At 40.7% G+C, this 22,729-nt stretch overlaps 1 long non-coding RNA gene and 1 pseudogene across 2 annotated transcripts in view; one reads left to right on the top strand and one right to left on the bottom strand.

Annotated features, from left to right (window-relative positions):
* The window catches only part of LOC118355543 (uncharacterized), a 44,805-nt gene extending 22,282 nt beyond the window's left edge, over positions 1 to 22,523 (top strand). The window contains exons 1-4 of one of the 2 annotated variants that reach the window (XR_004818235.2): positions 13,617 to 13,908; positions 14,079 to 14,172; positions 18,088 to 18,270; positions 20,196 to 22,523. This is a non-coding gene — a long non-coding RNA (uncharacterized LOC118355543). Of the gene's footprint in view, positions 1 to 13,616; positions 13,909 to 14,078; positions 14,173 to 18,087; positions 18,271 to 20,195 lie in introns of those variants that run through there. The other variant, XR_004818234.1, reaches the window with a different exon arrangement.
* On the bottom strand, positions 432 to 5,818 carry LOC112657916 (ADP-ribosylation factor 1-like; annotated as a pseudogene).
* Positions 22,524 to 22,729: the final 206 nt, after the last annotated feature.

Raw genomic sequence — 22,729 nt, 5'->3', positions numbered from 1 at the left:
GTCCCTCAGTCTGTATCACTTACTTCACATAACTCAGATTCATGCAGCCTCTTGAAAGAAGAAAGTTTATTTTGGCCTTTGGATACAATGCTATGTGACTTATGACACCTCCTAAGTGGCTGCCACATGGAGTGGTCGGTGAAAGCCTAGAAACCCTCTTCTTCCTCATGTTTGCTCACCAACTTGCAAAGTGCAGGAGGGCAAGGGTTACACAAATGGAGCTGGAATTTGGAAAGCTTTGTTCTTCCTTCATATATAAGTCTTTTTATATCAAAGGTTAGGGCAAATAGACTGTCCCTTGGGACAAAAGTCTAGGTTCTGCTGGGGAGAGGGGAAAAGAGTCAAACCTACTTGGAATAAGTTCACTGGGATAGAACTATATTCTACTTTGAGCCAAAACCCTGTGAAATCTCATGGGCCATGAAGTCCAATTAAAACAGAGCTGGGCACAGTGAGAGGCTAACAGGCATGCATAATTGTGAGAACCGGGATTTTAGTGGGGAAAGAAAAAAAAGCCAAGGAGAAGCCAAGGCCAATTATCAGAACTGCTAATTTTTACCAACCTAATCATTAATGAATACCATGTTTCTGAAAAGAATGTTAAGAGAATAATTGTATTTCAAGGGCTTGAAAACTGCTAAACTCTGAAGTTGTACAATTTGTGCAAATTAATATGATAAAAAGAGACAATTAAGGTTTATAATTAACAGATAAATACAAATGATCTGGTGAAGACAATCTAAGTTTCTGCTCTGTCTTATGAAGCAGTGTAATTGATTTTTATAAATGCTAATTTACAGTACATGCTCTGTTAACCGTTAACACGGGCAAGGGACCGTGGACTAAATGGAAGTCAAGGAGGGATGTGAGCCAAGGAGCTCACAGACTACATCTAGCTGAGGAGAAGAAACCGAAAAATATGCCAAATGTTGGAATGTTACTTTGAAAAGGGAAAGACACCACCCAGCAATGATCTTCCCCTCACTGGGGGAAAAAAAGAAAAGAAAGAAAGAAAGAAAGAAAGAAAGAAAGAAAGAAAGAAAGAAAGAAAGAAAGAAAGAAAGAAAGAAAGAAAGAAAGAAAAAAAAAAAAAAAGTCCCTCGATTGTCTACGTAAATGCAATGAAGTTTTTCTCTCTTGTTCCTACACCTTTGAAAATTTTGAAAATTGGCCAGCTGGATTTTCCTGAAGTTCTGAGGCCCTGAGTGAAATGGTCTGACTCAAAGTATAGGCCACATTGTGTAAATAAAACGCACCTCAGTGGGGAGAAGTTTCCCGGGCAAGGGCCACTGAACTGTCCTGAGAGAGGCCTGCATCACCTCCGCTCATGAGCAGACTATTTGCCATTGGCTGCTGTGGACAGGGAACACCCAAGGTGATTCATATGTGACCTGCAAACCAAATGTCACAGGGGCCCACGTTCCAGATGGTAGGGAGTTTAGGATAGAGGTGCCTCTCAGCAACTCAGACAGAGGTGCTTCAGCATCAGCACGGCAGGGATTTGGTTATAGAAAGCTGGCAAATGAGGCTCCTGAGCCAGTCCAAGGAGGCCAGACAGTCCATAATCAAAATATTCCTTCCTTAATGAGAAAGGAAAGGGATTGCTCTGGATGTCCCTGTCAGACTGTACATCTCCTGAGGACAGGAACTATGTAGATTTGTATTCTTGGTGCCTGCTACAATGTTCTTCCTATGACCTGAAGCTGGAAAAGATTCGTTTTTGATAATGATAACAGAGGCCAGGTAATTCATATTCTTTACAAAAGAAATCCTGAAAATACAACTTTTAATTTTGACACTATGAAATCCTAGAGGTTTTTAACCTAACTCTGATTAACACTCTGCCTCTGAGTTTTCTTTTTTTAAAATTTTTTAAAATTTAATTTATTTATGATATTCACACACAGAGAGAGAGAGGCAGAGACACAGGAGGAGAGAGAAGCAGGCTCCATGCACTGGGAGCCCGACGTGGGATTTGATCCCGAGTCTCTAGGATCGCGCCCTGGGCCAAAGGCAGGGGCTAAACCGCTGCACCACCCAGGGATCCCCTGCCTCTGAGTTTTCAAGCTGAAATCAGCAAGAGAAAAAAAGAAACTGGATAAAAAGAATATCAGAGGATGTCTGGAGAGGAGCATCATTATTCTAAGGCTCAGACTGGTAAACTCAGGAACTGACGATTCAGTTACCGTTCCTCGTAGCCACGCTCCAGTAGCCTGTTTCTGATGTGAGGAGTCTCTCCAAGCATTTCCTGATGTAAACTTCTGGTGGGTGTGACATCACCTTCCATGCTTCCTCAATAGCAATTGTATTTTCAGAACTCATTGTTTTGGTTCCCTTTTCTTTGTCACATTTTGATGAATCATATATGAATTCTGAACTTTAAAATTCCTTAAGTTTATTAAGCAAAAGAAAAGGCAAAACCTACATTCGAGAAGCTAAAACAGAATGTACTTTTATCATTCTAGTCTGCCTTCATATTAAGTAGGAAGTAAATGCATGCTATAGACCAAGACTGTTTGGTAGAAATACAACGTGAGCCACACATGCAATTTAAAATTTTCTAGTAGCCACACTGAAAGAGAAACAGGTGAAAATAATTTTAATAATATTTTATTTAACCTGATACAATCAAAATATAATTTCAACACATGATCAATATAAAGTTATTAATGAGAGACTATATATATTTATAAGAAGTCTATTTTATACTTCTGGTGTATCTCAGTTGGCACTAGCCACATTTCAAGAAATCACTCCAAATGTGGTTGATGGTTAATGGATTGTATGATGCAGATAAAGAGAAAGAAAAGAAAAAAAAAAGAGAGAAATCACCTTAAATATATCTTCCACAGTTGTATTCATTTTTATTCTAATCATAAATCATACAAGAGTTATGGTGGAGATGAACTTGTAGTTAACTCATTACGTATAATATAAAGTCTAAATGGTACAAAGATGATAAGGCTGAATAAGTATATCTCACCCTTATTAATTTCATTGGATCTACTACTACTAAGCTAAGAAGAAACTTGCTGAGCAGATCCTAAGGAAATCATACGTTTATCTTGAGCCATCACCCAAGGGCTAGATTCAGAATATATAGCCCTATTGATGGTGTGGTGATCATAACCATACTTTTCTACTTTCATAAAGTCTTTTGCGCCAATTGGCTTAGCTAGATGTAGTACAAAATGGTTTCAGTCCATGTATGTGTCAGATACATAAGGGGCAACCCTTCCCTTCCTTTCCCTTCCCTTCCCTTCCCTTCCCTTTGTTTTTTAAGTTGTCTCCATGCCCAGCATCAAGCCCAACGCAAGACTTGAACTCAAAACACTGAGATCAAGACCTGAGCTGAGATTAAGAGTCTTGTGGTTCACCCATGGTATATGTCTTATGCAGCCACCAGGAGGTGACCTGAATGTCTCAGGGCCTGGGCACTCCACTCATTATACTTGGTTGGATGATTTAGAGCCACAGTGGAAGACAATAGCTCTTAAGAAGAATGAGAATGCTCTTATGGACAGATGCAAAACAACCTTCACTTAAATGAAAAGAGCAAGTGTAGAACAGTGTGTATACTATGTTATCAAATGTGGAAAAGGGAAAAAAATGAATTGGTTTTATATGCACCGACTACCTCTGGAAGGATGGATACCCAGCAATGTTTATTGCCATCAAGGAAGGAGAGAGGAGCTGAAAGACAAAGGGAAGGGGAAGAATTTTCCCCTTTAATATTGTTCCCTTTAGAATTTTGTGCCATGTTATTTATTATATTTAATACATGTATATTTCTTTTCAAATTTTTGGTACCATGTGAGTGTACATAAAAATTAATAATATAGAAATTTTTAAAAAGCAAAATTTGAAACAAACCGTAATAAAAGCCGTGTGCTAGTGAGGGTTACTATGTCTGTCTTGGAGTTGAAAGTGGAGTGTATAACGAAATGATCAACCAGACCCAAAAGCAAAGAGGGAAGTTGCTAACACTGAGGAGAAGTATTTCCTGAATATTCTTTTATTTATTTATTTATTTATTTATTTATTTATTTATTTATTTATAATTTTTTTAATAGTTAAAGAGATTTTATTCTAGTAGCTATAATTACAGTGCTTGTTTGTCGAAATGGAAACTGAAAAGTATCATACAAAGTATACAAAACAGTTGATCACTAATCGTGTATTGAAAGCAGTAAGAGGTTCCCCGACACCAAATAAACCGGTTCTGAGGACTTCAGAACCGAGGCAAAGTGGAACAGCTCCAGCCTCTTCAGTGTTTACCAAAATACAAAAGAGAACAGTGGAGGTCGTCGTTTCGATGGCAGATCTGACCCTTGCAGGCCGAGGGAGTGAAAGCGCACGTGGACAGGGGCGCCCTGGGCTCGGGGCGAGGCGAGGCGCGGGCAGACGGGCCTGTGCGCCCCCGGGGAGGCCGGGCTCCCTCCGCGGGGTCCGGGGGCGGCGGCGCAGCCCCAGCCCGTCTCCAGGGCGGCCGTGAGGGCACAGGCACAAGCCCAAACGCTAGGGGATGCGGGGGGCCCCGAGACAGAGCGGTCACAGGGACCCTGTCCTGACCACGCAGAACGGACCGCGGCCGGTTCTGGCGCGTCTCACGTTCCCCACGGGAAAGGGCCCGCTGGTGGGCTGGACCCTGGCCGCCCCCGCAGAGCCTGCACTGGGCACGTCTCTCCCTTCTTGTGTTCCGGTGTTCTCCTTTGCTTGTGTTTGTGACCACTTTAAAAATGCGCTGACGGACCCCTGGGTGGCGCAGCGGTTTGGCGCCTGCCTTTGGCCCAGGGCGCGATCCTGGAGACCCGGGATCGAATCCCATGTCGGGCTCCCGGTGCATGGAGCCTGCTTCTCCCTCTGCCTGTGTCTCTGCCTCTCTCTCTCTCTCTCTGTGACTATCATAAATAAATAAAAAATAAAAAAAATGTTTAAAAAAATGCACTGAGTTTGGGTTAAAAACCAACCACCAAAACGGATCTCAACATAGACCGAACGCCCAGAGGAGGCCCCGCGTGCCTAAATCCCTTCTCAGTATTGAACCGCAACCGGGAACTGCCTCGTTGGGAACACAAACTATTTACATTAAATAAAAACCCGGCTGCGGGCTGCGGCTGCACCTTGACAGCGCGGTGAAGCACACTGCGCAGGCCATGGGGCCAGCTTCTGGCACTCGCACCACAGGAGGGTAAAGCAGGGTGGAAGGAGGGAGCGAGGGGAAGGGGCGCTCACTTCTGGCTCCCGAGCTGGTTGGACGGAGCCCATCCCCGCTGGTGGCACAGGTGGCCTGAATATGCCAGTTCCTGTGGCCCAGGAAGTGCAGCCCCAGCGCCTCCATGATCTCAGCCACGTTCGTGGCATTCGGGAGGCCCTGCTTGGTGGCCAACACCACCAGCAGGACGGCATCCCTGAGCTCATCCTCCACCAGCACCCTCATGGGCTCCTCACCCGCCTCGTTCACACGCTCTTGGTTGCTGCTGTCAACCACAAAGATGAGGCCTTGTGTATTCTGGAAGTAGTGGTGCCACAGAGGCCAAATCTTGTCCTGGCCGCCAATGTCCCACACGGTGAAGCTGATGTTCTTGTGCTCCACGGTCTCCACGTTGAAGCCTATGGTGGGAATGGTGGTCACGATCTCACCCAGCTTTACTTTGTACAGGATAGTGGTCTTCCCTGCAACATCCAGGCCCACCAAGACAATGCCCATTTCTTTTTTTGCCAAAAAGGCCCTTGAAGAGGTTCGTGAAGATATTTCCCATGCTGTAGACTGGTGGGAGCAACACTGGCCAGAGAAACCCTCAGCAGCCGAGGTGAGGCTACTACTGCTCCAAGCCAGGCATTGGTTTTGCTCCCAGAATATTCTTTTAAAAAGTAGACCGACAATGATAATTCAACAATCACTTCCTGAGTGCCTAGTTTGTACAAGTCATTGGGCAAACCAACATGTCCGTACCGTTCCCACCTCATAACTCTATTGAGTGGACGCATCTGTAGGGTGAGCGGTGCTACTTTTTACGACGACATTAAAGCCAAACGAGATGTACAGGTAGCTTTATAGTTCCTGAGATGGAAGGAGCTTTAATCTTTAAGTTTAGAGAAGACATTTTCGAGAGTGTTTTTCTCTGATAGAGATGCAAAGAAGCATCTCCCTGGTAAAATATGTGACAACAAAAAGACATAATGTCAACACAGCAGTGCCAGCATTACACATCAAACCTGGTGATAAAATAAATGTTTTTGTAAAATAAATGGGTGTGGATGTTGCATTGCACCTCACTGAGCTGTCATCTCTTGCAAAGTATACAATAGAGCTGAGACTCAAATCTCAGGTCTTTGGGACAATATCACTTCTCTGGAAATCCAATAGAATATATTCTTTCAGTAAAGATGCACCGTAGCTTCCATGTGCTGAGCACTGAGAGAAGCACAGAGGACACACAGAGATAAGCCTAGCAAGGGCCCTGCCCACAAGGAGCTGACCGTGTACCCAGGATGATAAACATGTTCCAGAAAGCAATGGAATTATGGAAGAGAGGGGAGGATGGGTGGTGCTTCAAGAAGTAGTGAGGAGCAGGAGCATCTGGGTGGCTCAATCAGTTGAGAGTCTGCCTGCAGCTCAGGTCCTGATCCTGGGGTCCTGGGATCAAGCCCTGCATGGGGCTCCCTGCTCAGCTGGGAGTCTGTTTCTCTCTCTGCCCCTCCCATGGCATGCACGTGCTCTTTCTAAAAAAAAAAAAAAAAAAAAAAAAAAAAAAAAATCTTTTAAAAAAACCCCGAAAAACAAAGTAGTGAAGAGCAGTGTATTGGTTAAGTAGAATTTTTCCTGGGAAAGGAGCATGGGAAAATTACTTCAGGCAAAGTGTCATGTAAAAAAGGTCAGAGACATGAAGTGCCAGGCCTGTGTGAGGAAAGGGGGCTCTAGCTTGTCCTCGATGTCCGGGGTGCTGGACAGCAGAGAAACGTGAGGCTGTGGCAGTGAGGGGTCTTGGTCTTGTGAGGGGTCACAATGCTGCTGAAGGGTTTGGACTGCTTCTCTAAGCAAAGGAGAGCTAGGGAGGATATAAAGGGCAGAAGTCAGCAGCGTGGTGTGGAGGCATACAGAGGCGGGAGGTGGAGCCTGGGATCCAGATGGAGCCCCAAGGAGGTGGTGCCAGAGGCCAGAGGAATATGAGGAGGGAGGGGATCCAACAGGTTTTGGAGCAGGGGCTTTGGAGACTGACGACTGATTGGATGCAAGGGCCAAGGGAAATGACGAGCCACAGTCCGGCAGACTTTAGGGTAAGCCACAAGTCCAATTACATGATCTTTTGCTAAAATTGCACTTTTTTTTTTTTTTCAGCTAACACAGAATGAATTAATAATGACCTTAAAAATCCTTATTATAAAAGAGCTGTTGGGGCTCCTATGTGGCTCAAGGGTTGAGCATCTGCCTTTGGCTCAGGTCGCAATCTCGGAGTCCTGGAATCCAGTCCCACATTGGGCTTCCCATGGGGAGCCTGCTTCTCCCTTTGCCTATGTCTCTGCCTCTCTGTGTGTGTGTCTCTCATGAATGAATGGATAGAATCTTTAATGAAAGAGCTGTACTTTACTTAATTTTGAAGTGTTTTTAGAATTGCTTAGTTTGACACAGTATTGAAAATCGTTTGATCCATAACTTCCTTTGAAACAAATAACATGGCTTGTTTAAATGTCCACCCAAATCTCAGCTAGAGGCTCTCACAAATGTTAGTGACTTCCCAAATGTCACTACTAACAGGTACATCCTGAGAGGTGATGGGTTGAATGGTCACAGCTCGAGGCCAGGGGGTTCTAAGTTTGTTTGGTCTGGATCAGAACTGTGCCAACAATTGGAGGAAGCCACATCTTTCTGTAAAGCATCCTGTGTTCTCTGAAGTGATTTTACCATGTGACGGGCAATGTCAGGTAATTTTGGAAAAGAAAGTTCAAAAGTTGGGCAGGTAAAGCTTTGGATTGAAAGCCTAAGAAATTTTTCTTCGTGAGAAATAGGAGAGATTTAATTAGGTTCCATGAAATCTCTGTGACTGAGACTAATGCTGTGACCTAAAAACCTTATCAATTTTACCACTGGATTAAATCACACCTTTATGGAGTACGTGCTGGAAGGAGGGTGAGCAAAGGTTCACGTGCATTATAAAAGCCTCTCAACAATGGGTAGTTCTATAGATCCACTGGAAGCCTTTAAGTTTTGCAACCAACTATTTTATATTTAAAAGTTGTTAGATTATTTTAGGCAGCATGAACTGGTTTTCACTTAATTGCTGTCCCTCTGGGGATCTATGCCAGGGTACCACTCTCTACTAGCCACACAGAGAATGACCCAATTGTGCTTTTAGTTTCCTCTAAATACAATCTATTGATTTTCTTTCTCGCACAGTAAGCAGGGTGATCTTGGTTATTCCAAAGCAATTAGGTGGAGTATTTGGTTGGACTCTTCTTCAACCTTGAAGGATTCTATTTACTCTCCTCCATTACAGCCTTAAAGCTTTAGTCCCTTATAGCCAAGAGTTGCTTTTCTGCGCCAATAAGCAAAAGTATTACAATATTAATAACCCTCAGCCACGGGTTTAGCTTCCTCACCTTCTTCCCATGCTTGGATGATTTCCTCCACATTTGAAGCAATCAATAGTGGCCTGAAATTCATTCAGACTCTCACACACTCCATGAGGTTTCCAAAATAAGCCAGTGGCAAGCATTTAATTAGTTCATTTTGTTTCTGCCAGGGCAGAGATGCAGGCCTGAGCCTCCAAGAACTGGTATACAATATAGCTGTTACTGCAACCTTCATGCCTCAGCAGCAAATAGGAATGGGATTCAGAAGACTAATGATCCTGCCTCTTACCGCCCGCTCTGTGGCTTTTGACATGTTTCTCTGACAATCTGAACCCCTGTTTTCTTTTGGGTAAAGACAGTAGGGTGCCACTAGTTTTCCAGGGTGGTTTCTGCCAGCGGTAGAGGCTAGTCACCATGCTGGTGCTGAGGATAAAAGATACCTCAGAGATAGTGAAATGGGGAAAGGGGAAGACAAGCCTTGAGACGAGTACTTCCCCCTGCTGGGGAAGGGCTCTGCTGGCCATGAGTGGACGGTGCAGTTGGGGGTGTCTGCAGAGCAGTCCCTAGGCCCACACTAGGTGGAAGACACAAGGGTTGCAAAGATTTCTTTTCTCCCCAGGCCCAGTCAACAGTATTTGTTTCCATACCCTGCAAAGCCTCTGGAAAAAAAGAGTGTCTCTTAGAATGTTTATGTCAGACTATTTGCTGATAGTTATCAGCAGTTGTGAAGTCACCACATTTCCGTCAAGATGAGCCAAATAATGAATCTCTTTTTTTTTTTTATTTTTTGTATATTTATTTATATGATAGTCACACAGAGAGAGAGAGAGAGGCAGAGACACAGGCAGAGGGAGAAGCAGGCTCCATGCACCGGGAGCCCGACGTGGGATTCGATCCCGGGTCTCCAGGATCGCGCCCTGGGCCAAAGGCAGGCGCCAAACCACTGCGCCACCCAGGGATCCCCCAAATAATGAATCTCATGTACACATGGGACAAGGCTGCCATAAGTTCCAGGTGGATGGGAAAGCTGATAGTAGGTGGCCCCAGCAGGCCTCCAGCTATGGACAGTCAGGAAAACCCAGGAGGGTATTCACAGGCTGACAGTGAGAAGAATTCCTGTTTGTGTGTGTGTGTGTGTGTGTGTGTGTGTGTGTGTGTGCATGTGCATGTGTTGGTTTATAAGGGCTCAAGAGCTGCGAGCCTGGGGAGATACCCCACCACATTTGCAATTTCTCTTGCATGGGACTTGAAGCTATGTTTCTGCTGGGGAATAGCACCACACAGGCAATGGGGCTCTGTTCCCACATCTAGTCCCACCTCCTCACCTTCTTATTGGTTCATTTAGGCTTTACCTTGATCCAGAAGAGTGAAGGCCACTACATAAATGTACACAGGATAAAAGAAAATGTAAAATAATGGGTTCTGCTGAAGTGTGTCTACATGCTGACCCTCCAAGAGTGTTTCTGCTTTTTGATTTAGCAATAATATTCTTGGAAATCTCAAGGATAATAATTGAAGTCTGGCTCGAAGGTTTATCTTTGTTATTCATATACTTGTAATTTCTTCTCTCTCCTTATTTTTTAAATTAAATATCTTAATAGAAGAGTGTAAAAAATGTGTATGTACTGTTGAAAGAATAGTAACAATGAAGGCAACAGGTTTATCTGCTGCTCAGGTTAAGATACACAGCACTGACAGGGTTTCGGAAGCACCCATTAGGGCTCTTCTAGAGCAATTTTACCATTTAAAAGTATATCCCTAAATAATGTATATTTTGTTTTGCTTTTTTGAATTCTGTGATTGGCCTCTTACTCTAAATATTATGTCATTGAGGGCAGTTCAGTCAGTTAAGTGTGCAACTCTTGGTTTCGGTTCTGGTCATGATCTCAGGGTCATGAGATTGAGCCCAGCTTCGGGGCCCTCCACTCAGTGAGGAGTCAGCCTTCCCTCTTTTTCACCCTCTACCCCTGCCCCAGCTTGTGCATGCTGTCTCTCACTCTCTGTCTCTCAAATAAATAAATACATCTATAGAAAATATTTTTATTGAGATTTTAATATATTGGTGCATATAACCAAATTTCATTTATTTTCTCTGTTCTGTAGTATTCCAGTATTTGAGTATGTTGCTGTTTATTCATCCAGGCTACTACTAATAGATATTTGGGTCGTTTCCAGTTTTTGCTTTTATAAGCAATGCAACTATTAATATTATTGTGCATGTACAATATTATACGTGTAGAAGAGAGTGAGATTCTTGGCATGTAGGACACATGGTCAGCTTTACTAGTTGAGAAGAGACAAGTGTGATTATCTGATAAATGCCCCTGGAGGTTCAGGTTGCTCAGCACCAGGAAGGCTGGAATGAGGAGCTCCCCCTTAACTCAGAAGGAGCTGTGCTCCCACTCAATTTCTCACAAGGTTATGGGATGTTAGCCGCGGTATTGCCAGACAATTCTCTGGATAGCTGGCATCCAAAATTCGGATTACTTGACACGAATCAAATCCCATCCATACCCGCCATTCTACCCATTAGCAAGGCCATTCTCCTGGGGTCCTGCCTCTGGAGCAGAGCTCTCTGGCTCACCTAGCAGCGCCCTGGCCCTTCACACTTTCTGGGAGACTGAACTAACCGTGAACTATCTATGTTTTGCTGACCTTCTGCATTAACTCTTCCCAACAAAAGCAATTCTGTCCCTATACAAAATGACGTTGTCGTGTTTGACTTCACCCCCTTTCCATGCTGGATAATGTCAAACTGTTTTCCAAAGTGACTGCTCCAATCTCCTCAGTGGCAGTGGGCAAGGCATCCTTTTGCTCCTCATCATTGGTGAGGACCAATGCATGGTATTTGAAATGTTTATTTTTATTTTTTTAAATTTTATTTATTTATTCATGATAGACATAGAAAGAGAGAGAGAGGGGCAGAAACCCAGGCAGAGGGAGAGGCAGGCACTAAACCACTGAGCCACCCAGGCAGGGATCCCCATTTGAAATGTTTAAACTCTTTTACATTTTTGTCAATCTTGTGGCTGTGGTTTAATGTGTATTTCCTTGATCACTAACGAAACTGGGCATCCTTTCATATATTTATTGGTCATCCAGGTTTTCTCTTGTGAAGGTACCTGTTCAAAGCTCTTTTCTGAGTTGTTTACCTTTTAAAAAATTGATTCATATGAGTTATTTATATATTCTGGTTGTGAGTCCTTTGTGGCTTATATGAATTAACAATATTTTCTCCAATCTTGTGATGTCTTTTCTCCTTTTTTATGGAATACTTTTGTAAACAGAAGTTCTTAATTTTGATGCTGTCAAATTTATTGAGCTTTTGTTTTATGGTTTGTGTTTTTAGTCTTATTTACAAATAAGACCTTTTCCATCCATGGGTAATTAAGATGTTCTCCTAAATTTTCACCTAAAAGTTTTAGATTTTACCCTTTGCTTTTGGGACTAAGATGTTCTCCTAAATTTTCACCTAAAAGTTTTAGATTTTACCCTTTGCTTTTGGGACTTTCATCCTGGACTTTGTGTGTGGTTGAAGTCCAATTTTACATTTTTCCATTTGGATAATTGTCCTACACCATCTACCAAAAAAGCCCATTTTTTTCCTTAATTTATAGGACCAACTCTGTCAAATATCAAACATCCATACATGTATGGGATCATTTTTGGATTCATTATTTTATTTCATCCATCCACTTATCTATTCTTGCACAGATATTATACTGTTCCAAAGTCTATAGTTTTTAAAAAGTCTTAATATCTGGTAGAACAAGTTACCTTACCATGTTCTTTGTTAATAGGATTTTATCTCTTTTTGGCTTGGGTACTTCCATATAAATTTTAGAATTAGCTTGTGAAGCTTCACAAACAAATAAGCAAAACATTGGGATTTTGACTGCTATGATATCTACTTGGGAAAAACTGACATCTTTAAATTATTGAGTTTTTCAATCCATGAACTTAATATATTTCTATTTTCATTTAGTTTTTTTAAAAATGTTTTTTTACTAAGATTTATAATTTTTTCCATAAATATCTATTTAAAACGCTGTTGAGAGGATTCCTGGGTGGTTCAGTGGTTGAGCGTCTGCCTTTGGCTCAGGGCATGATCCCAAGGTCAGGGATCAAGTCCTACATTGGGCTCCTTGCAGGAAGCCTGCTTCTCCCTCTGCCTATGTCTCTGCCTCTCTCTGTGTGTCTCTCATGAATAAATAAATAAGAAATCTTAAAAAAAAACAACAAACCCAAACCCCCACAAAAACAAAAAAATAAAATAAAATGCTATTGAGAATGATCTTTCTCTTTTTTCTTTTTTTGTGCTTCTGCTTTTTTTTTCTTTTTCAAGTTTTTATTTAAATTTCAGTTAACAAAAAAATTTCAGTTAACATACAGTGCAAGAGAATGGTATCTCTTAAAATTTTTACTCTTATTTGTTTTTATTCTTATTTCTTGATATGTAGAATGCATTTGATTTTTGCTTCCTGATTCTTATTAATTCTGGTAATTTACCTGTCGAATTTTTATGTTCTACATATGCAGTCATATCATCACTAAATATTGATTGTTTTATTTCTTCTTTATCTTTCCTTTCTCTGTTGGCTAGGCACAGTAGAGTGTTGAATACAAAGGGAGATAATGGGAACCCTTGTCATGTTCCTGATCTCAAAGGGAATGTTTTCAGTGTTTCACTGTTAATATGTTGTTTGTTGTAGGCTTATCTTTAAAAACTTTTTATTAATAGAAGGGAAGAAACTTCTCTTTGATTCCAAGTTCATTAAAATTTTTTTATTATGAATGGAAGCTATATTTTATTAAAAGCTTTTTTCCCTGCATGAATTCAGGTGGTTATATTGTTTTTCTCATTTAATTTGTTAATATGAATTTTATTATTCACATATTTCTAATGATAAAGTATCTTTATATTCCTGAGATAAATCCAATCTGATTACATTTTTTGTATGTTGTTTAAATGAGTTTGTTAATGTTTTTAATATATTTTTTGTTTGTTTTTAATATTTTTATACCTATGTTCATGAGTAACACTGGCTTGTAATGTTCCTTTCCTTACTGCTCTTGATAGGTGTTGATATCAGGCACAGGTAATTTACTTTTTTTTTTAAAGATTTTATTTTTATTATTTATTTGACAGAGACAGAGAGAAAAAGAGAGCACAAGCAGAGGGAACAGCAGGCAGTGGGAGAAGCAGGCTCCCAGATGAACAGGGAGCCTAATGTGGGACTTGATCCCAGGACCCTGGGATTATGACCTGAGCCGAACTTGGGCAGATGCTAAACCGACTGAGCCACCCAGGTGCCCATGGCACACATGATTTTTGTAAGTGGATAAGGATAATGAGACAAAGAAAAAATGTAAATAATAAATAAAAGATAAAAATTAGAATTTAGTTTGTGATGCAAAATTTATGCCATGAGATCTCTTGCATGGCTAGGAATTTGGCTCTGAAATTCCTAGCAATAAATGCAAATTAATTTTGCGATTCACAGAAATCAATGAGACAAAACCACACTGGCTGTTCAGGAGCAGAACAGATTTTCCAAGAGGCAGTAAGGATGGTGGTTTGGAGACTATTCCTTGGAGGTAGGCTATCTGAGTTCCAACACTGTCTTTATAACTTACTAGCTACGTAATTTGGACAAGTAACTTAATTGCTTTATGTTTCAGTTTTCTCACCTGTAAAACAAATGATAATTATGTTATCTATTCACAGAAGTGTCTCACACATTAAATGAGTTAATACACAGAGAGTACTTTGAAACTTCATCAGTTTTTGGCAGCACTCAATGAACATTAATGTTTTGTTAACATTTCTGATACTGAGTCCAGAAAGAAAATTTCTCCTTGAATTCCTTTTGAGAGGACATCTTTTAATAAAAAGGACAATGAGGGGCCTCTGGGTGGCTCAGTTAGTTAAGGAGCTGATCTCAAGGTCCTGGGATTGAGTCCCACATTAGGCTCCCTGCTCTATGGGGAGCCTTCTTCTCCTTCTTCCTCTGGCCCTTCTCACCACTGGTGTGTTCTCTCTCTCTCTGTCTCTCGTGTGTTCTTTTTTAGATAGATAGATAGATAGATAGATAGATAGATAGATAGATAGATAATTAAATAAATAAGACAATGATCCTAACAGAATCCTTATAGGATTGTTATTACTATTTTTATTATTTAATCATTTTGAGGAGTTTGATATCCTTCAGGCAAACTTTCATAAGTAATTTTTTCCAGTTGAATTTCTGATACATTTTGAGAACAGTGAGTGTGAGGTGATACTCTATGGGTAGTGCATGGAATAGAGCCATATAGTTACATATTTTTGAAACTAGAGGAGTGTAAATAGAAGAGCATTTTGCCTCCCATATGGGCCAAGAAGTACTTAATGAGGACATGACCAAGCATCTTTCCTTGAGTAGTTTTGGGTATGGAGCAGTGCACAGTCAAAAGGGTGGTCAATAGCCCAGGGGCTGCACTAATTTTAGTTAGGGAAAAAATTAAATTAGCTGTTACAAAGTATTATCTCAGCAATAAATTGGTAATTAAGAAATGTCTATATATAGTTACCTAAATGAGTTAACTTACATACTGAATAATTGACTATACTGCATTCCAGTCAAATAACAATAATCACTACTAATGTTTACATAGAGTTTACTATCTGCCATCCTGTTCTAATTACTTCACATAAACTAACATATTTAACCTTCAGAACAATCACACAAAGTACTATTATCATCTTCATCTTATAGATGAGTCATGTAACTAGTAAGTGACAGAGGTAGTATCGAAACCCAGATAAATTGGCTCCTGAATCCAAATGTAAGTGAGATGCCTACCCAAAATGATGAGAATATTTATTTATTCTCAATATTTAAGAATATTGACTTGCAGGTAGCCCTTCTTTGTGAGAGCTATTTTATTTTATTTTATTTTATTTTATTTTATTTTATTTTATGGCAGCAATTTTATAGCAGGCCACTATATCCCAAATGATTGAAGGGATAGGATCTGTGTGTGAGAGTGTTTTTCCTTCTCTATCCCATAATGAGGCACATATCCAGCCCAGCCAAGAATGATATACGTGTACAGCACCTGGGAAGCTCAGTTAGGCGTCTGACTCTTGATTTTGGCTTAGGTCGTGATCTCAGGGTGGGGAGATTGAGCCCTTGTTGGGCTCTGTGCTGGGCATGGAGCCTGCTTGGGATTCTCTCTTTCCCTCTCCTTCTGCCCCTCCTCTCTCTCCCACTCAAAAAAAAAAAAAAAAAAAAAAGAAGAACAGAATAGTATACATGTACATATACATGTATACAAGTAGAAAACAAAATAAAAACAAATAGAAAACAGTAAAACATCTTTCATACATACAGTTTCCACCTGCTCAGTTATAGGTCCTAGCTCCAACAGTGGACTAAGGAGCAGGTTCTCAGTAAGCATCAGTGATGTGGGTCAACAGTATATTGACCTTGTGATCTCTATCTACAATCATCTACTTCTGAAATATAAAGGAGAAATCTAAAGAGAACACACACAATCTTGTGTAATTCTGAAGATATTTATTTACAAGTTAATATAGAGTTTTCAAAGATTTTTTTAAATAACTATGCCTAAAGGCCACCTCTCCTGAATAAAAATATTGGTTTGCTGCACCTAAACTTGCAATTTATTGAGAAGGAACCAGGCATGCTGCTATCTGTAGAGTCCTTTCCTGTGGTCATAACCTGATGTTCTCTTTAGCTGTGTCCCTTTCAGCACACAAGTTCTCTGTGACATTGGCTTTGGACACTGCAGAAGCATCACATTTAGTTGCAGCTAACAGGAAGTGATAGTGGTGTGATTGGGTATGAGTGGAAGTTGGAGAGCAGTGGAAAGCCTGGGGGCATTTCTTGCTTCTCTGTTTCTTGGCAGTTAGGGGTAGGTTAGTCCTGCTGCGAAGTGAGACCACTCCAGTGGTCACTGCCTATGTGGGTTTTCAGGGTTTCAGCAGTGATTTTTTTATGGTCAAGAAAATGGACTCCTCCTCAATCTTGAGACATTATACTTAGAGGACACCACCACCTTTGGGTGACTACTTTTGGGGACTTCCCTTGCTAACACTCTGATACTAACGTAAGAATAGTAAAGTTGCCCTTTAAAAAACTGTGATGGAATCCACAATGGTTTTAGCTGAGTGATAGAATAATTGTGGAGTTAAAAAAGATATACATATGTATATGCATATGTTGGCAAATTGAGCTCCAATAAAAAAATATACAAAAAAAAAAAAAAGAATAAGGGGGAGGGGCAGAATTTCCGGCAGACTTTGTGCAGCACCAGTTGGGGGCTCGATCTCACGGCCTCCAGATCATGACTTGAGTAGAAATCAAGTTGGTCGCCTCACTGACTGAGCCACCCGGGCGCCCCAACAATGCAGCTTTTCCAAAGAGAACCAACATCGTTAACCCAACTGGCTCAGCTGGTGAAGCCGGAGACTCTTGACTGAACAGCAGGTGGAAGGTTAGGTCGTGAGGCAACTGCTGGACGTTCAGCCGCTGGAGCGAGTCTCACCTCCCGTGGCAGTAACAACAAGAGTGATGATTTCAATGGAGATGATCTACTTTTCAGCTATAAGAACTTTTTGCTCTTCTAGGAAGTTAAGTGTTGTATCATGTGTACTTTAATATCATGTTTTACTTGATGGGATGAGCACTGGGTGTTATATGTTGGCAAATCGAACTTAAAAAAAAGTTGTATCTTATTTGAAAAAAGAAAAAAATAAAGATTTACAAGCAGAACCTGACAGATACTTCCAAGTAGTTCTTTAACAGTTGTAAGGACAGGAAGTCTCCTTGGATACTTTATTTGCTCAAATTTCTTTTTTTTTTTTTTAAGGTTTTATTTATTTATTCACAAGAGACACACACACAGAGAGAGAGAGAGAGAGAGAGAGAGAGAGAGAGAGAGGCAGAGAAAAAGGCAGAGGGAGAAGCAGGCTCCATGCAGGGAGCCCGATGTGGGACTCGATCCCGGACCCTGGGATCATGTCTTGAGCTGAAAGCAGATGCTCAACTGCTGAGCCACCCAGGCGCCCTGGTCAGGTTTCTTTATACAAACCAATTGTTCAATACAAGGAGCACTACCTAGATACAGCAAGAAAGGAGCCCGAAATCTACAGTCACTTGGGTTTTTAGAGAAAGGAAAACAAGCTCAGCAGTTGATCCAAACTGGGATTTCAAAGACCCCATTCATCAAGTTCATTGCTGTGATAAGAATGTTCAAGAATCTGCATTCATTTCCACATCTAATGGTCAATCTCTGATCTTATCATATAGGTTAATCATAAAGCATTTTTTAATGTGATAAGATGTTTTAATAATGTTTAAATTTTGAAGACTCCCAGGTTCCAGCCATATGAGCAGTAGAGCTCAAAAGTAGCTTAGAGGTAAGAAGAAAGAATATCTCACTCATTTTGAACATTATAGAAGTGTTTTAAATTTTTTTTTTTTAATTTTTATTTATTTATGATAGTCACAGAGAGAGAGAGAGAGAGGCAGAGACACAGGCAGAGGGAGAAGCAGGCTCCATGCACCGGGAGCCCGACGTGGGACTCGATCCCGGGTCTCCAGGATCGCGCCCTGGGCCAAAGGCAGGCGCCAAACCGCTGCGCCACCCAGGGATCCCTAGAAGTGTTATTCTTCGGATTAGCATGATGTAAGTTTTACAGTTTTGTTTCATTCTGGTTTTCCTGTCTGGCAGTCCCTAGCTCTTTTTAGTTATTCTATAATGGGCCCTAGAAGGGAGAGTTGCATGTGGTTGAGACTCAGGGTGGAAGAGGCAGGTTTTAAGTTATTAGCAGCCAATTGGAAGGAAGGGAGAAAAGAAATTTCTTCCTCTGGGTATTGAGGCCAAGTTCTGAAAGGTCATAGAATGGCAACAGACCACCAGTAGAAGTTGAAAGCCCTCAACTTTTTCTTCATCCCTAAACTTCCTAACTAACCCCAAAAAGTATGAGTGCAGACTTGACTTCAAGATGTATATACTTAGACTTAAAACTTAGGGAAAACTGGCTCTTTCTATCTGTCCTAAGCTAACTCTAAGGTTAATAGTAAGTAAACAAGACCTAGGCTCTAAATATATAATATTTGGTTCTACCTTTGGGGAAGACATATAGTACAATTTTTCTTCACTTTTTTTCTATAAGCTATCACTTAGTACCACCACATTCTATTCATAATGAATTTTAGTTTCTAAAGGAACATCCTCACACCACAGAAAAGTAACCCATTCATTCAGAATCTCATTGCCTTTACTGCAAATCCTGGTGTCTAGGGTCTTAGAGACAACCAGGTCTGCCATGGAAGATACAGAATAATTTGAGATTTAAACAGCATAACAAAAAGATCATATGGAGAACAAAGTAATGAGAACTTTGGGGGTAGGTGAGGTGAGTGTGGGAAAGCTGTCAGGACAGATGATGTCCAACTTCTAAAGGAATTAATGAGGACTGGAAAGAGTAGGTTCCAGCCATATGAGCAGTGGAGCTCAAAAGTAGCCTAGAGGTAAGAAGAAAGAATATCTCACTCATTTTGAACATTATAGAAGTGTTACTGTATTCTTCCCACACATCATATCAGTAGGTACATGGCTTAAGTTGATATTTTCCAGGTATCTCTGTTGTAAAGTTACTATATTTTCCATTTGTAATTAATAAGTATTAAGTGTGGGGACTCCTGGGTGGCTCAGCAGTTGAGCTTCTGCCTTCGGCTCAGGGCCTGATCCTGGGATCTGTGATTGAGTCCACATCGGGCTCCCTGCGAGGAGCCTGCTTCTCCCTCTGTCTGTGACTCTGTGCCTCTCTCTCTGTGTCTCTTGTGAATAAATAGATCTTAAAAAAAAAGTAAGTATTAAGTATGGAGCAATATTTTGAAGCTATATATTTCCTGTTTCTCTTTTCTTCTCTAACAGTTCTCCAACTTTAAAACACTAGTGTGTAGAGATTAGTATCTTAAAATGGAGGTTTCTTACAACAAGATATTAGAACCCATTTTAAAAAGCCAACACATTCAATTCCTTACCCCTGCCACACTACTGTCTTTCTAGAAGACTCTTATTAAGGAGTAAACACCAGGGATCTTATGAAGCCCAAAGGAAAGCAACTGAAGACTTGGAGCATGTCACCAGTTAAGCTGTTTACTCAGGTGACTTGGTTTTTCTCACATCTTGCAAGTCAAGCTCATCCAGTCCAAGGTGGAGCACCAACCAATTTCTGGAATTAAGGAACGCTTCAGATTTTCTGGGTTAGGTCACTGGTACCAGGGTGGGGCTCAGTGCTGAGTAATTTATATAGGGAGTCAAGAATTTCCCCAGAGAGTATGGTGTCTGATGGCAGTGAGTTTGGGTTGCTTGAGGGTCTCATTCTTCAGTCAAAGAGGAAAGAACCAAGAGGAAAATCACTTTCTGAAACTGGGTGTGAGAGATGGTACAATGATCCTCATTGGAATTCTATAAGAGGGTCTAACAAGAGATGTGGGGCAGGAAGTTACATTGTCACTGAAGCCAAGCTTCTGAAGTTTGACTATCTTGTCCTTTAGGACTCATTCATTCCATAACATCTTTTTTTTTTTTTTTCTTTGAAGAAGCTGGATAATGGATCTAAGACAGCCTGCCTCAGCCACCATCTTGTACACTGGGATGTATCCTACAGATTATGTTGGACCGTGATCTGGATTGAAGCAGGCCTTCCTGAATTCCTGTGTGGACCTGTGTTGCAGCTGATCAAAAGAGGCATGATTCATGATGTTTTATAAACAGTTGAAATAGTCCCCATTCTGGCCAGCAATAGTTCTCATGGAGAAAGGCAGTGCAGAGGCACCTGGATGGTTCAGTTGGTTAAGTGTCCGACTCCTGATTTTGGCTCAGGTCATGATCTCAGGGTTTTGAGGTGTCAGGTCATGATCTCAGGGTTTTGAGGTGAAGCTCTGTGTTGGGCTCCATGCTGAGCGTGGAGCCCGCTTCAGATTCTCTCTCTCCTCGCTCTACCCCTTCCCACTGTTCGTGCTCTCCTTTTTCTCATTCTTTCTTAAAACAAAACAAAACAAAACAAAACAAAAAAAAAAAGAAAGGCAATGTACTCTATATGAGTTTGAATTTTTCCTGTGACCTTGCTGAGGAAGGACATGAAACAACCTGGAAAGAAATATATTAGAAGATGGCTGGAGAGTGGAGCCCAGAAAAGAATACTTCACTGTTTCATTTCATAAGAGTAGAATGAAGTGAAGTGAAGTCACCACCTCGTTCCTCCCCACCACCAGCCTACCTCCCTTTCCATCTGAGCACCTGGTGCTGGCACACTGCATTCAAACTCTCCTTTCCTGAGATTCACCAATTGTTATAATTTCCCCTGTTTGCTTTGTCACTTTTGTGTGTACCCTTACTCACACATATTCTTTCTGAGCCATTCATTCAAGGGAATTCTACTGTAAGAAAGAGCTGTCCACTTCCTTTTGTATATTTATTTATATCTATGTGGATTCATAGATTCTTATTTCTATTCACTGGATTGTAATTCATTACTATCATTATCTATTTTGATGTCTCAAATATCCCAGATTTGGTTAGTGAGATGTTATAGACTTTTATCCCCAAATATTTCAGTTTGACTTGTCAGGAACAAAGTAATTCTCTTATAAAATGATAGCACAGTCATCAAAATCAGAACACTTAACACTCGTATGCTATTTTTTAAAAAGATTTTATTTATTTATTTGACACACACACACACACACACACACACACAGAGCTCAAGCAGGGGAAATGGGAGGCAGAGGGAGAGGGAGAAGCAGATTTCCTGCCAAGTGGGGAGCCTGATGGGAGGCTCAATCCCAGGCCCTGGGGTCCATGACTGGAGCTGAAGGCAGATGCTTACCTGACTGAGCCACCCAGGTACTTCAACATTCGTACACAACTACTGTCTAATTGATAGTCTATATTGAAATTTGTCAATTGTCCTAATAGTATCCTTTATAGCTATACGCATCCCCACCTTACCCAGATCCAAACCAGGATCACACATTGCATTGAGTTATCATGTCTTTTTAGTCTCTTTTTATCTGGAAGAGTTCCTTAATCTTTATTTGTCATTAATGACATTGACATATTTAGAAGAGTAGAGTCAGTTATTTTATAGAAAGACCTTCAATTTGAGTTTAGTTGATATTACCTTATGATGAGATTCAGATTGTGTATTTTCAGTAGGAATGTTACAGATGTAATATTGTATTCTTCTTCACAGAGTATCATGGCAGAAGGCATATGGTTGAAATTGGTGTCTTCCAGATTTCTCCACTATAAAATTAGTATTTTTGCCCTTTGAAATTAAGAAGTGATTTGTAGAGAGATATTTTTAGGCTATGTATATATCCTACTCTCCTCAAAATTTACCCAGTAGTTTTATATATGTTAATAGTTCTTGCCAGAATCAATTATTATTATGATAGCTGCAAAATGGTGATTTTCTACCTCCATCATTCTTTCCATATTTATTAGTTGGCATTCTACTGTAAGGAAGAATTTTCCATCATGTATGCAGGTATTTGCTTGTTCCTACATGGATTTATAGGTTCTTTTACTCAATGGTGTATAATTTATTACTATCATTATTTATTTTGATAGTCAAAATGTCCCAGATTTGGCCAGTGGGAACTCCTCCAAACTGGGTTCACTGTTCTTTTGCTATATCTGCATCATTATTTGTGCTTTCTTTTGGACACAGAAAGATATTTCAGGTTTATCTTGTACTTTCCTTGCCTCAGCCCTAGAAGCAGTCATTTCTCCAAGAAGTCCTGGTTCTTTTTAATGGAGAATGGTATTTAGAAATCTAGCTTGGGCAGCAGATATGCTCACTGTTACTGGGGTTTTATTGCTTTATCAGCAGACAGAGCTGTGAAATAAATACATTTGTGTGACTATGTGTAAATGTATATGTACATGATATATTTCATATATATGTGTGTGCCTAAGTAAATATATGTAGAACATACACACATACACATAGATGCCATGAGTTTGTACTAATACTTCTGATTCTACTCCAGGATCATGGGCTTTATTCTAGGCCTCTCTTTCTATATTTATAACTCCCTTCACAAGAGCTGCATTTTAAAAGCCATCC

Source organism: Canis lupus, chromosome 8, assembly GCF_003254725.2.
Source record: "Canis lupus dingo isolate Sandy chromosome 8, ASM325472v2, whole genome shotgun sequence".
Lineage (NCBI taxonomy): Eukaryota > Metazoa > Chordata > Mammalia > Carnivora > Canidae > Canis > Canis lupus.
This window is presented reverse-complemented; position numbering and strand designations above follow the sequence as displayed.